Here is a 16,696-nt window from a genome sequence, read left to right on the forward strand (position 1 = left end):
AAGAAAAGAAAAGAAAAGGAAAGGATGAAGATTTTAAAAAAATATCCATTTTATGCAGACGGTGCTTTATGAGCTAGTTGAAGCTTTGCTTATCGCGATGTTTCTAAATGAAACTGAACTCTGTTATTTGGGGTTTCCTGAGGTTTTCCCATTGATTTATATGACGATAATTTTTCTCCAGCTCATATCTCATTCATTTTCTTATGATGCTTGTCTTGTTTTCAAATCAAAGTAAGATATCATGACATAGGACCCTACTTCAGCGATTCAAAAACATATTCTCTATTCAGGAGACAATAACCATCTTTTCAGCAAGTAATGGTTAGACATTATTGAAATTATGGTCTTCCGTGAAAGCTTGGTCAAACAGGCAAGTAAACTTAGATGATTCATGAAGTTATCATTCGTTTCTTTGATGCAAAACTATCTCACTACTTCTGTACATAGGGCATTTTAGTTCAATTTTTTTTATTTTTCACGTCATCTTCACATTATGTTATAGAGAAATGAAAGAACGGGACTGTACTATTGAGTTTTTATTTATTTATTTTTTGCTCACATTAACCTTTTTATACTCCTCAAAGGAGAGACGTTACCTTGTTGAAGAGACAAATTTATGTAACATTATACAACGTTGTTAATTATTAAAATTGTTGTTTCTTTCCATCAACATTTAGAATAACATTTCAGCATCCCGCGCGTCTTGCCACGTCACACAGTCGACGTTTCATGATAACATTGTCATCAGCGTCCTATGAAAAGAGAGAGAAATAAAGAGACTAAACAGAAATACAATATAAAAAAACAAATTGTTCAAGGATTCTTAAATTATAGATATTGATTCAAAACAATATGTCGACAACCTGCCGTTGACGAATCATTTTTTATTAATTTGATATTAATATTATTTTATTTTTGTATTAACCATCTAAAAATTAGTGCTTTTCCATTTTCATAGATCAAACTTCAGATAACTCACACGTGGGGAATTTTCTAACTGAAACGTTTTGGAATCTTCATGGTACGAACTTGCTACAAACAAACATTAAAAACCGTAAATGGTAATGAGAGTGACGTCAAAATTATCATGTTGGGTGAAACGAAATGGAACTTAAGGTAGCTTAAGTTTCAAATTTCGAAAGAAATCTAAACAAGAGAAAAATAAAACTTTCAGTTATCCAATAGTTTTCTCAGCCTTTCAAGTACTTTAGACCTACTGGTGTTTATGGTGAAAAACATTTTATCCGGCACGTACCCAATTATGCCATATTTCATCCAAAAGAACAAATCATCATAAGTATAAAAGGTGAATAAATGGAAAACAAAACTCACAGCGTATGAAGGTACTCACCTGAAAATCCCTGATCACCTCGAAGGCTCTTTTTCCACCGTTGGCTGCTCCGTTTGCAGCGGCATCAGACTCGGGTGAAAATAACACCAGGAGGGAGAGTAAACCGATCAGAAAACTGAACAATTTGACTGCCATTCTAGCGCTGGGTACTTTCTTGTCAACGAGAGCTTGTCTTGGGTGCTAATGTAAAATGTTCTGGGCCACTTGTTTGTGGTCTTTTATAGGCTGAAATTACCATTAATTATGAACATGAAATAAAAGTACACTTTTAACATTCTGTTGGATACCAAATGGCCATCTCTGAGAAAAAGAAGAAAAAAATGACAGGTCAGAAATAAAGAAATATAATTGTTCATGGAAAAGAAATTGACCTTAAACCTTTTATTTGAAAAAATAATAGACATTGACACACTATGTTTAAACGGCTATTATACATAAATCGTAACAAAACATAATAATTAGTATCGCGGAGGCATTAGCGAAATTTTGAAATTACACAGTGCGGAGTTATTATGATCTAAACTTTAAAAAAATGATTAGATTTTGTAACTTTACAACAATTTTAATCGTTCATAGCAAACGATATTGATTATTTATAAGGTAACTATGCCACGCCTATTTTTGCATCCTTTGATAAAAAGAAAGTTACTTGAAAAACTTACCTTTATAATGATAGGTAATGGATAAAAAATCTGTGAAACTTGTTTACCCATAATTGACAACGCGCTCTTCTCTCGCATCATCCCGCTCTGACCAATGTTTTGATCTCTAAAATACTGTTTACAGCTGGAACTGCACATCTTATTGATTACTGTTAGTTTGATTTACATTTCAGAGTAGCTTTTCACTGTCACTCAGAGTTTTTAAGTTAAAACAACTCTCACACACTTCTATTAGCATTTTCTCCCTGATATTACCTATTTGCTTTTTAATTACCAACCTAAACGAAAATTAATGAAATTGATTTTCTTTAATGACGTATATGCAGTATGTGGATATTAAAATAAAAAGGTAAAAAAAAATTGTATTTGGTTAAACATGGTTGCTGACATACCTTCCCAAATTTAAAGATTACGGGTAGCAATTCCGCACTGGAGCACAGGCTGGGGCAGGGATAGGTGGGTGGGTTCATTTTTTATCAAATAAACTAAGTGTAGCAGGAAAGAGCAGGGCAATATTTTTAGTCATTAAAGCTCCTTACAGGCTCTTCTTTCCACACGTCTGTAAAACGCATCAGAAATGCCACGTATCGGTTGATATGAGTCAATTAGAAATCTGTATCCACTGACTTATGCATCCGTTCTGCACGATAATTTCGTAATGGCATTAAACGCCTGTTTTATGCATATATGTCATATATATTTTCATCCGTTCGAGCCTCAGACTCCAATGAATAAAGCTTCTAAGCTGCTCCCAAGCATTGAGAGTCGAAAAGCTCAGTTCCAAAACCGAAACAAAAACAGAGATTAAATAAAATGAAAAATAAAACCTGTTGTTAAAATAATATTCAAGTTAAAAAAAAGCATTGGTTGTATTAAGCTCCAATCAACAGGTGTAGCCTGTATTTTACAGATGCACTCAGGGTTATTTCATGAAAGGTTTAATAAATGATTGTTTCAATACTGATGATAATAATCAAAACAAAACAGGAGTTTCAGCACTAATTTTTTTTTTAATTTTTAATTCTTACATGTCAACCTGTATTTGTCATCAAGATAAATTTTTCATTAATTCACATTTTTTGCGCCATAACGCACTAGAAACTCTAGTAGATGAATACGTGTGTGATTCGGCTGCTTCTGAAATCCTGTTTCAGCAACCCATTCTTCTTGCCACGTCACACACAAGGCGCGTAACGAGCTAGGACATTTCTGGCGTCGTCCTACGGAAAGAATGGAAGAGTAAATAACTGTAGCAAAGTTGAAATGACACCAACATGCAAGGACAATTTCTTTGTTATATACCTACTAGAAGTATGAAGTACATTGGTGGGTTGCTTGATCGTTGGACCGATTCATCGTCTTAGGAATTTTAAACGAGTAATGAAACAGGTAATTTATGCATTTTCGAATACGTTTTGTCATTCTTTCGACTCTCTTTGACAGAATTTTCTTAGATCTAATGGACTTTAAATTGATGGACTTGTCGCAAAAATGAGTAGTTAGGTATTGTGAAAAGTCAAAACCAAAAACAAATAGTTCTTACTTACCTTCTCGTCATTATGGTTTAAAAAGCCTCTCTTACCATGGCCAGGAGAACCATGTTTTGCCCCATTGGCAAAGGCGTCAGATTCAGGCAAAGATGCCACCATAAGGAATGAACACAAACCAGACAAAAAAGAAATCGACTGTCATTCTTTCACAAGGCACCTTCTGTTCAGAAAATTGTTTCGGCGTTGACAGAGTTTAGAGTCTTTTTTTAGTTGTCTTGAATAGGCAATAATTTTTGGCGATAAATTATTTAAAGAAAATGATCAAAACTATTAACGTCTGGTTGGTTAAAGTGATTAAAATTAATACTAAAAGGACGGAGATGCGATGGAGGATTAAATTGCCACAAGAGTAAAAAAAATACGCAGTGTAGTTTTTACTTTTATAAATGAAATAGCGAAGAAAGACATGCTATATGTAAAAGTTCATTAATGTGAATACTAAATAACAAATTAAATAGTCATAGTAAAAGAAAAAAATTCCAGTAGTATGACACTTTATGAAGATAACACGACAAATTTGATAACGTCGGTTTTTTTTTACCGCTTGTTTTGGAGACAATGAGACTGAAACATGAAAGTTATCAGCTTACTAAATTCTCAGGATGGAAAAGTAATCAGTTGTCTCCATAGCTGCTTTACACGTGATCAATTGAAAAGGAACGATTTCCGGTCTTTTATTATCAATATTCATATTTAATCTTTTTTTCTTTTACAAGTTCATTCTTTGGCTTTTTTTTTTTTTACCTACTTCTCACATTTACCAAATCATCCACGGATGATTTGGTTATTAAAAGCTCCGTAAATGTAAACCTACAAAGGGATGTATTTTAAATTGTCACCAAGGTGTCAATCAATTGACCGCTCGATTTTCTACCGACATTTATAATTTATCCCTAAAAGCTCGATTTTAAAGATTTCACTTGACGAAGAAGGGGGCAACATACGATGAGGAAATCGATCCGTTGGGTAAAAGATTAGAAATAAAAAGAAAAACGCTTTGAGATTAGAGTCATTGCTGCTTACTGCAGTTGTTCGCAGCGATAATAAATGAGCTTTGTCTTCTGTTAGGTTTAGTATGGATTTCTAAATAAGAACAAATTATTAATGAATAATCTTAGTTGGAAAACATGCAACCTTGTGCCAGCCAACCTCGCTCTCTCAGCTACCTACCCACTGGAAGGGGAGAGATACTGGAGAGAAGCAAGAAGAAAGCCGCAGCCTTTAGACTTCAATTAAAAGCTCCATAGAGGAGTGATATCTTGTGATATATCTTACAAATATTCAAAAAAGGGCATTGGTCATCGAATTTTTTTGTCAAGAGCCACACCATTTAAACAGAACAGAATAACTACGTAGTATATATCAGCGACGTGATATCTTGCAAAGCCAATGAAAGATCCTATAATGTATAAAGCTCATTTAACATTAAATTAAGGCCTACCTATTCTATGAAAGGAACTATTTATTTTGCCTAACTTATTTCTGAAAAGCACGGCGAAAAAGTGTTCACCACACGGAAAAGGAAGGTTGAATTTACGGAAAAGGTAGGTAGAATTCACAGAAAACGCGGCATTTTACTAACGTTTACCCGTGTTTTACATACGGAAAATCCGACGTTTTCCGTGCATTTTTGCATCGGTGGATCCCAGTATTCGTTCCCCTATTTGGTAGTTTTCCTTCGCGGTAAATGCAGGTAAATAATGCATTTTGCGGCATTAACCGTTTAGTTAACGCATGGCAAACAGCTTGTTTTCCTTGAGTTCAATGGCATTTTCCGAGTAACCATCAGCGTATTCACGGGAGTTAACGGTTGAAAACATGCATTTTCCGGGAAGGTTAATGTGTGTAAATACGGGAAAACCCAATGTTTTGCTGTGTTTGTCGTTCGTATAACCCATAGAAAATATCATGTTTTCTTCTCTTCGCAACCCTTTTTCGCCAGTGCACGAAATGTTCTCAAGAGCTTTCCAATCGAAAGCATGCATTTTCCAAGGGTTTTTCGCGATGATGAATTCGAGAAAATTCGTTAAAATGCATTTTCTGGCGTTTTACCATTTATTGCTGTTCGGTTAACCTATAGAAAACAACATGTATTTTGCCACTCAAAGCTATTTTGCGCATTCAAACGTTATGTTCACTAAATTTTACCAGTCACAAGGAAGCATGCATTTTCCGGTATTATTTTCCCTCGTTTACCTCCGCTCGGTTAATCGCTGTTCGTCAATTTTCACTTCCTGGACTCAACTATATATACTGCCGGTTCTCAAAGCATTTTGTCCTATTTCCCTCTCCCAGACAGGATAAGCATCTCTTTAGTAATTCTCAACAAGTTTATTAATGCACAATGATGTTAGTGGTACAATTTATTCAGAATTCAAAACGGAACCTGATAACAATCATGTTTATCAGCCATATTTTACTTTACAAATTTTTTTTCTCTCTGAAGCCAAAAAGAGGCAAAACTTTTAAGTTTACAGTACAATTAATACAATAAAGTTGGAAGAATGACTGTCTAAAAAATTATATACAAACTGTAACCAGAAAACTGATTTCTAGATACATAACCCAACCAGCTTGAATGACTGAATTGCCTCAAACGGCCCAATCAGTCTATTAAAACCAACTGCTTTAGATGAACTAACCAGTGAAGATGACTAAATTGCCTCAAACGACCCAATCAGTTAACGTTCAGCTCAAATAACTGAATTGCCTAAAATGACCCAATCAGTTCCAGTGAGCCCGCTCAAATGATAAATTGCTTAAAATGACAAAGTCAGTTCTAGTCACCCTGCTGCCTAAAATGATCCAATCATACCCAGTGACCCAACTGCCTCAAATGGCCTAACCAGTGATAGTCAGAAACTTTTGGGGGTTAATATTGACAAACACTCAACCTTTGATGTACACGTTGAGGAACAGTGCAAGAAGTTGTCCCAGAGAATAGCGGTTCTTAGAAAGATAAGGAGATTCATCCCTATTGAACAGCGCATACTTTACTACAATGCTATGATCAAACAAGTAATGTTGTATGGGTCAACTATCTGATCAAACTGCTCTGCTGCTAACTTAGCGAGAATCCTCAAGCTGCAAAAACGTGCTACCCGAGTAATTTTGGGAGCTGACACAAGATCAAATAGCGTAAATATTTTTAATAAATTAGGGTGGCTCCCATGTTATGATGAAGCTAAAATCAATAAGTGCTCACTAGTCCTTAAGCGCCTTCAAGGAAACTGCCCCAGCTACATGTATGACCTTCTTAAATGCTATGCAGACTTACACATACGCAGTGGGCGGTACAGAGCCTTAAACCTCCTCTGCCCCAGATGTGATCGTGAATCTGAGGGAAGGAGAACTTTTTGCGTGTCCGCAACCAGGCTCTGGAACTCTCTGCCCATTAACCTTAAAGAAAGTAATATGTATAACCTGATCTAGAAAGGTTATTTATAGATATTTTTTAACCAGATAAAATGAAGTTGATCATTTTAGCGTAACTGAAACTTAATTTTATTCATAGTTTTATGCTAATTCAACATTTCATAACCTTCCTCTCGCTCGACCTACCCCAACTGTATTCTTGTTGTAATTATAGTTTGTAGATATTCATTGTAAGAATATCTTTATAAGTGTAATATAGTTTTTACTATTGTTAGTCCTATTCATACATACACTTATACTTCCTTTTCTTTAAGACATGTATTTTGTTACTTAACTTTGTTTTATAAATTTAGTTTGAGGGCCACTAGTTACTCAGTAGAAGTACTGTCCCGTGTTACTCTCGTTAAATAAAGTTGATTATGTCGCAGAGAAATCAACTGAATGCTACATTCTAATCAGGCAGCACAGGGCGAAAACCGTAACCTGTGAGCCATGGAGTAAAAAATAAATGTACATTAACTAATCCTAAAAAGCTTTTCCGTTGTGTCTACGGCTTGTCGGGTGAGTACCAGGGTGGTATCTCGTCTATAAATCCCTCATCATACAACAGTTCGTAAAACAGTACCTTCAGTGCTGCGTCGTGTCTAGAGAGATACTTGCTCTGGGCCAGCGCACTGCATCCTGACAAGATATGTGCCACACTCTCTGGAGCCTCGCCGCATAATCTGCACCTCACCTCGCCTTCTCCGCTTGTGTGGGTCTTCTGACTCGTGTATACTCGCGTTGGCAATAGCTGCTCATATAGCTCGACGAGTCCAGCAATTGTGTGTGATGGGCAGTTCTTCCACTCTGTGAGCCACCAGAAACACCCATCGGCACTCAAACTCTCATCCTCCAGCCTAGTAGTCACTAGACGCCCTTGCCACAGTTGGTTTCTGATCTCATCCTCTAACTTCTCAATTTGGCACCTCCGCACCTCTTTCTTGATCCCTTGCGCGTGTTCCAAATCCAACTCTAGCCGCAACTCCTCCGCGCACTCAGCCGCTTCTTTAAAAATTGACCTACGCCTCATCCTCGCGGCTTGCTCTTCAAACTCCCGTACCATTCCCAGTGCACGATCTTCATTACCATGGAGTCTGACTGCACCCTTGATTTTTGTGGCTTTGTACTCCATTTCAACAGAGCGCAATCCCCGCCCTCCTCTACCTCTTGGCACATACAACAATGCATTCGAACTACATGGGTGTCTACCCCCACTCTCGACAACAATCTTGCGCGCTTCCCTATCGATCTGCTTAAATTCCACCACCGGCCACTGTTGTGTCCACCTAAGATATCCAAGAACAGGCAATGCAAACTGATTTGACGCTACCACCCGATTATAATCGGACAAGAGACTTGTCCAAATAACTGACAATCGTCTGAGATACTCTCTTGCTGCGCACTCCAGGTCCAACTTATCCTCCTTCCTAACACTCTCAAGTACTCCAAGGAACTTGTACCGCTCACCATCATCAAGACATGGTATTCTAGTCGACTCCACAACTCTCCCCCCTGAGAAAGCAGTCACTTGTACCCCCCTTTTCACATGGGCCACCGCACGCTTCTTTAGGTTCCACTGAAGCCCCACATCCTCCATAGATGACTTAACCATCTTCATAACCCGTTCAAGCTTACTCTCCGATGCAGCGAAGGTCTTGATATAATCAATATACAAGAGTCCCGTAACCTTGCTATTAATAGGTTTGGACATCCGGTATCCTTCAGCGGCTCTGATCTTCCATGCCACTGGGTTCAAGCATACGATGAACAGCCTCGGGCACAATGCGTCCCCCTGTGGTAACCCTCTGTTGAACTTAATCCTTTCGGAGGTCTGTCTCCCTTCCCTTGTGATCGCCACTACCTTTGTGTTCCAACTCTTACACAGTTTAGCAATGACTTTACACAACCATGTGGAAAACCTGTGTAACGTCATCGCTCCATTCAACCAACTATGATCTACAGAATCGTACGCCTTTTTAACATCAATCCAGGCCACGCTTAAATTCCGCCTCCTCCTATAACAATCCAGCGCAACTGTTCGGTCGATCAATAAGTTGTCTGTTGTTCCACTGCACCCTGCACGTGCCCCCCTCTGCGCACCCTCCATTAGATCGTTCTCCTCAAGATGCTGGTTTGTTGTGATAAGCAGACACGAAGTGAACCACTTATAAAGCGTGTTTAGACATGTGATGGGTCATTGGTTGTCGCTGGTAAACTCTCCGGGTTTTGGGATTAACGTTGTTTTCCCTTCACAAAACCATGCTGGATACTCTTCCTCATACTCGGAGGTCACACGGAATGACGAAATAACACCCTCATGCAGCGCTTAGGCACGTTTCCACCAAAAATTGGCGATAAGATCCGGTCCAGCGGCGCTCCAATTCTTCTTCCGCGCTAAAACGTTTACAGCCTCACTTGTAACTATGTCCCAGGCCTCCTCCACTGAAGGAGGGACACGATCGTGAATAATAGCTCGCAAGTCATGCAGCCATTCCGCGCTTCCGTTTCCCGTTCGGCTCCCTTCCCATAATTCCTTCCAAAAGCTACTTGCTTCTTCGATATTAACCAACACCTTCTCCTCTATTTGCTCATCCCGTTTCCCAGGGTCTACATATTTTGGACGCTCACTCTCTTGGTCGTTAGCCAACACTCTTCTCATGCCCGCATATACCCGGCTAGTATCATCTTTAAATTGTTGATTAATCAACCTTGCTTCCTCTAGCTTGTTGCCTCGCACAAAGCCTTTCTTCAGTTTTCGTAAAGAGGATTTTTTCTCCTCAATATACCCGACAAGTGATGCTATAGATAACGTGCGGCGTTCCTTGTGCAAAATCTCCCGGTTCCTTCTCCTCTCTTGGTGAGCTTTCGGTTTTCTTTCAAGTGATCCACTTCCGCTTTGGTAATTGAAATCTGTTTCCTTATTTCACATACTTTTTCTACGTACAGACGGCGTCGTATCTGTTGCTTACTCTCTCCAGCTGATGGTCTTTTCGGGCCTTTATTTTTTCAACCTTTGTACAACAAAAATGCAATAACAACAGAGTAAAGCAAGTAGCTTGCGATCCAAAGATACGTGAACGGGTTGTCCGTAGGGATTACTTTCTGTTGTCTCATCAGCTCTGCTGAGGCTTGATTGATGTTCTCGAGGTCGCGCTTTGTTGGCTTCTCCTTAATACGGGTGTCAAACTCGCGAGCTTTGTACTGGCCTTGGCAGGTGTTAATTTGGCGTAAGATGGTAATTGATGATTCAAGCAAAGTGCGTGCCTCTTCACTGATGGTACTTGTCACTCCCTCGGGACTAAATCGTTCTCTCATATGCAAATCCAAATCTTCCTGCACAGCGCATGAATTAGCATTTTGCAACCCGTTAATATCTTCACCCAATTCTTCGCAAACACTCTCTCCCTCCTTCCTTCTTTCACTTCCCCCAATCCCTGCACTCAAACTCTCTGCAATACTACTGAAAGTCTTCTCTAGTCTGGCGGCTTGATCCCACAGGTTTTGACTCGTCAGTGCGAAGTCACCATATCCTTTCTCTTCCCACAATTCTTTCATCATCTGCTTATAACCCATCTTTCGTCCATTATTCAACCGCGGGGTATTATCTGATTTCACCCTTTCCAAAGCTCTCTTCTTGCACTCCAACAAGTCATTGTTCATCTTAACATTATTATTATTATTATTATTATTATTATTATTAAATGACTCAATTGCCTCAAATGACCAAATTTCCAATAAGCCATTTGCCTCAAATGACCCAACTGGCTCAAATGCCTGAATTGTCTCAAGTATCCCAATCAGTTGTAGTAACCCAACTGCTCCAAATGACCCAACCAGCTAATATGACAAAAGTAGCCTCAAATGACCCAATCGGTCCAATTGACACGACTGCCTAAAATGACTTAACTGGCTCAAATTACTGAATCGCCTAAAATGACCCAATCGGGGTCAATATTCTAAATATTAGACAAGATATCCACTGGCGTTTTCACGGAGCAGGATTAAGAGCAGGAAATAATAATCGCGATCGGCGAACATGTTACTTTCATGGCGCTGACCATCAGAATTTCTCAGATAAAACACTTTGAAAGTGCATTGTTCAGACGCGTAAGAAAACACTAGGAAAACTTTCCGGAAAACGAATCATTTACCGGCGACGAACACTGTATTTTCTTGCCGTTTACCATCAGTAACTCTGTTTCAAAACGCTTCGAAAATACAGTGCTCGTGCGCTTGCGAAAACTATAGAAAAACACACAGGAAAACAATTCAAGCTGTTCTCGAGTGTTTCCATAGAGCAGGAAAACAATAGACGACCAACACATTTTCATGGAGTAATCTCCTTAAGTAATTCTGTGAGAAAATGCTTAAAAAATGTAGCGTTCGCGCGCTCGGGAAAACTAAAGAAATTCTCGATAGAACAAGCTGTACACTAGCGTTTTTATAGAGCGGGAAAACAATCGACGAATATCATGTTTTATGCCATTCACCGTTAGTAATTCAGTAGGAAGATGCTTGGAAAATGCAGCGTTCGTGCGTTCGGGAAAACTATAGAAAAACGTTCAGGAAAACAAGCTACACACTAGCGTTTTCACGGAGCAGGAAAACAATCAACAAAATCATGTTTTCATGACATTTACCGTTGGTAATTATGCGAGTAAATGCTCGGAAAATGCAGCGTTTGTAAGCTCGGGAAAACTAGACTTATAAAACGTTCAGGAAAACAAGCTATACACTAGTGTTTTCGTAGAGCAGGAAAACAGTCAGCAAAACATTATATTTTCATGCATTTACGTCGGTAATTCCGCGGAAAAACGCTGGGAAAATGCAGCATTCGTGCGCTCGGGAAAACTATAAGCCTACTCAGCTAAAACTAATAAGCCTACGGTGACTTAAGGCTCTGGGGCCTTAAGTCACCGTAACTTTGGGCGACTTTGGGCGATTTACGGAGACTTAAGGCGACTTAAGTAAAATTAGCAGAAAAAACATTGCCACTTTTGGCGTTTCAGTTTAAGGCGACTTAAGGCGACGTAAAGCGATTTTATTTGACTGAACTGATAAAATCAAAGTTAGCGAGTAGTCTTTCCAATAAAATCAAAGTTAACGATTAGTCTTTCCATAAACCTTCAAAATATTTACAGAATCCGTTGCAGTAAACGCAGTAGTCATTTTGGTAAACAGTCGACAAACATCGTGTTTTCATGGCATTCGCCGTTAGTTATTCCATGGGAAAATGCAACATTCGCACACACGGGAATACTACAGAAAAACAGGCTATTCATCGGTATTTTCCTAGTGCTGGATAACATGCCATGAACTTCGTGTTGTTCTTGAGTTTTACTGAGGGTGAACATTGAATTTGGCGTGCGTTTTAAGTTATCGGAAAACTTGAACGTAATGTTGAGTTTTTCTGTCACTCACCATTCCGGAACGGAATCAGTGAACGGTGAACGATGGTTAATTAATAACGGTGAACGAGGGATTTTTTTAGCCGAGAAGAGACCGTTTGAGACCGTTTCAAACCAAGAAGAGACCGTTTAAAAACGATTCTCAGAGCACTGCAATGCTATCCCAATACATCATGTACATCACTATTTCTTGCGTTGTGATAACACAGCCTTGGAAAAACATTAAGATAATGTTGTTGATGAGAACGACTGCGATAACTAAGTACATGCAATGGTTATAGGACTGAGTGGAGTCCCATTCGGTCTGTAATCATGGGAGTGATAACAAAAGCGGACGATCGCGCAGCGGCAGTCCGATTTGTTCACTACGAGTATGATTAAAGACCGAATCGGACGACACAAAGTCTTATTACCAATTAATCATAAAAATTACAATTTCCGAGCAATGAAGAATAAACAGGCTATCCCATAACAACTAGGCAAGTGAATTAGTGCGAAAAAGGACTTTTTTTTTCATTACAATCAAGGACACTGTATTTTTTTAATTGCTATATTTGATTTAATTACCAGTTTTCCTCACTGACCCGAATAATTCTTGGACCGGCAATAGAGCATTTTGATTGGTTGATTTTAGTTATTGGCCCTCTGACTGCCCGAGTCGTGTAATAAATATATCTTATTAGAAGTTTACTTGTGTAGTATCGCTGAGTATTTTTACGAGTTGTGCTGTATTTTGACGAGCCCGTTGAGCGAGTCAAAATACAAACAACGAGTAAAAATACTCAGCGATACTACACAACAAAACGACTAATAAGTTATTTATTATCCAACACGCCAAACTGTTATTTCAGTGCGGGCGAATTTCGCGGATATTTATTTACGGGGAGTGCGTGACAGAAGTATGTCAAGCTGTTTTTCTTCGTTCGATTCATCTAATAAACTTTGACCTATATTTGCCGGCCATTCTGACTCTTCGTTGTCGGAAATATGATTCAGATTGTCCGCCACTTTGTTTTTTTCGTAACTACAATCCAATTCTTCGCTTACGCGATGCGAGAAAACCTGTTTAACCGGTACTCTACAATAGACGAGAACAAATACCGCGTGATATTTGTACTCGTCTATGGCGTTTTTTGTACTCTTCTAAGTGTAGTTGGACAATAAAATCTGTTATTTGTTATTTTCCTTCTTCTTATCACCTTTTTTACTTGGAAATTTGAAGTTATAGCTAGGAGAATTTCTTTGTTAGCTACCCTTGGGAGAGGGACGATAAAAGGAGCTGAGTAGTGCACATCCACCGTGCTACTCACGCACGATTCAGAAAGCCTCAGAGTACAGTAGCGTATTGGAATGAAATAGGTGTCTTGATGCTGTAATGTACCTTCCAAGATCAAAGAGGTCCTATGAGAGATTTCGTCCCACACAAAGAAGGTGCTGGATGTAAAGTTTTACTTTTTCAGAAAATAAGAAAAAGATCCATTTTATGCAGACGGCACTTTATGAGCTAGTTGAAGCTTTGCTAGTCGCGATATTTCTAAATGAAACTAAACTCTGTTATTCGGGGCTTCCTGAGGTTTTTCCATTGATTTATAGACGATAATTTTGCTCGAGCTCATTTCTTACTTCTAATAATGTTTGTCTTATTTTTAAATCAAAGTGAGATATCATGACATAGGACTCTACCTCAGCTATTAAGAAACATATACTGTATTCTCTATTTAGGAGACAACAGCTATGTTTTCAGCTAGTAACGGTGGGGCATTATTCATATTATGGTCTTTCGTGAAGATTTTGAAAACCATCCAAGCATTGCGACTATCAAGACAAACAATTCCGGCTAAATTTCTCGTTTACAGAAATAAACTCGAACGTCACAACTGCCCATTTATCAAAAACAGAAGTCAAGAAATCAATCGGCGACGATGGCCCCTCCCCAAAGATCTTAAAACTATACACCCCTGCTTTAGCCTGTCCACTAAAGACCCTGTTTAATTATTGTATTAGCACAAGTTCCCTGCCTAGCGAATGGAAAATAAGTAACGTCGCCTCGATCTATAAAAGAAGTGACACGTCAGACAAGAAAAATTACTGACCAGTCAGCGTTCTTCCCTCAGTCTCCGAAATATTTAAGAAAGTGTTATTTGATCAATTTTACTCCCCATTTTTACCTACCTCCTCCCCCGAAATATCCTGTTTCCTTTTGGAACGCTCCACCGCTACTGCACTAATAAAACTAACAGACGATTGGAGAAAAGCCCTCGACGAAAAAACGGAAGTGGGCGTGGTCGCTATCGACTTGTCTAAGGCGTTCGACTGTATCTACCACAACCTACTACTTACAAAGTTAAAGGCATATGGTCTACAAGACACAACTCTCAAACTACTAAGGTCAGTTTGTACACGAACGGAAACGAAGGGTAACGTGAAACAATAGCTGCTCTGACTGGGCACCTATGCTTTGCGGTATTCCCCAAGGGAGTCTTCTTAGCCCCATTCTGTTTAACATTTTTATGAACGATATGAACGAAGCTGTCAATGCCTCTTCTCTTCGTCTCTACGCAGATGATACTACCCGGTATATGGCAGACAAAAACCCAATTATACTACAATTCTCGCTAAATCAAGATATGGAAAGAATATCATGTTGGCTTAACCATAACTCTCTTCAGAGCGACGGAGACAAGACACAAGCGATAGTACTTGGGAAATGTACCTACCATTATGACTTTAAACTTAACGGCTCTTCTATCGACATCAAAGAGCACCTAATGATCCTCTGAGTACACCTTTTAAGGAACATGTAAATGAGATACTAAAGAAAGTATTTACTAAGATAGCCGCACTCCGTCACCTTAAGCGCCTGGTGCCTCCCATTACCCTGCTAGTTCTCTAAAAGAGTTTTTGTTTTATCACACTTTGAGTATTATAATCCCCTACTTATCGATATAGGTAAAACTTTGAATAAGAAATAAATAGATGCAAACTACTACGGTCTTCGAACATTAATGAACTTTTGAAAAAGCACCAACTACGAATGAGTCCTCAGAACAGCAGATTTGAACACTCTGAGACATAGACGCATAGAACAGTCACTAATAATTTTTTATAAATGCTACAAGGAGAAAGGCCCAAGTTAACTAGCCAACCTATTTAAATCACGAATCAGCCCTTACAGTCTTAGAAATAGAGGACTTAACGAAGTCCAAAACTCATACAACAGCAGATTTCTTCATAATTCATATTCTTTTGTTATTTCTCGGATCTGGAAGCAACTGCCACCTACTGTTAAAACCACTCCGAACTTAGCTTGTTTCCGATGGCACTTACAGAACCTTACATTCACCGGCTGCAAATTCAAAAACAGCCTATAACATCAACTCACCACAACTATTCATGTACTTTTTAGTTTTAGATTTGCTCCGAAGCTTTTTTTTTATATACATCCATATATATAAATAGCTTACTTCGATTGACTTATAGATTAGTCACTATTTAGACTTTAGATTTGTTAGGTAATCTTTCTATATACATATTTGTAAATAGGCCAGTCACTTTAATCAGGAGCCCCTGGCTCGGGAGATCTGGGCGACCACTACCCGTGTAACTGAAAAAATAAATCATCCTTATCCTATCCTTGGAATAAAATAGATTTCCTGATGTTGTACCTTCCAAGATCAAAGAAGTCCTACAAGAGATTTCGTTCCAGACAAAGAAGGTTCTGGATGTAAAGTTTTACCTTTTCATCCAGAAAAGGATGAATCAAGAAAAGAAAAGAAAAGGAAAGGATGAAGATTTTAAGAAAATTATCCATTTTATGCAGACGGCGCTTTATGAGCTGGTTCAAGCTTTGCTAATCGACATATTTCTAAATGAAACTGAACTCTGTTATTTGGGGCTTCCTGAGGTTTTTCCATTGATTTATGTGACGATAATTTTTCTCAAGCTCATATCTCATTCTTTTTCTAACGATGCTTGTCTTGTTTTCAAATCAAAGTAAGATATCATGACATGGGACCCTACCTCAGCAATTAAAAAACATATTCTTTATTCAGGAGAAAATAACCATGTTTTCAGCAAGTAAAGGTCGGGCATTATTTAAATTATGGTCTTTCGTGAAAGCTTGGTCAAACAGGCGAGTAAACTTAGATGATTCATGAAGTTATCATTCGTTTCTTTGATGCAAAACCATTTCACTACGTCTTCATTGTGAACTTAGTAGTTTGCTGTACATAGGGCATTTTAGTTCAATTTTCTTTTATTTTTCACGTTATCTTCACATTATGTTGTAGAGAAATGAAAGAACGGGAC

At 38.6% G+C, this 16,696-nt stretch overlaps 1 long non-coding RNA gene across 1 annotated transcript; it reads right to left on the reverse strand.

Annotated features, from left to right (window-relative positions):
* Window positions 1-528: 528 nt before the first annotated feature.
* Window positions 529-1,664, reverse strand: LOC148723305 (uncharacterized). The gene is made up of 2 exons (XR_015991375.1): window positions 1,352-1,664; window positions 529-752 (listed from the first exon to the last, which is right to left on the reverse strand). It is a non-coding gene; the product is annotated as an uncharacterized LOC148723305 (long non-coding RNA).
* Between the last annotated feature and the right edge of the window lie 15,032 nt (window positions 1,665-16,696).

Source organism: Stylophora pistillata, chromosome 9 (genome assembly GCF_964205215.1).
Source record: "Stylophora pistillata chromosome 9, jaStyPist1.2, whole genome shotgun sequence".
NCBI lineage: Eukaryota > Metazoa > Cnidaria > Anthozoa > Scleractinia > Pocilloporidae > Stylophora > Stylophora pistillata.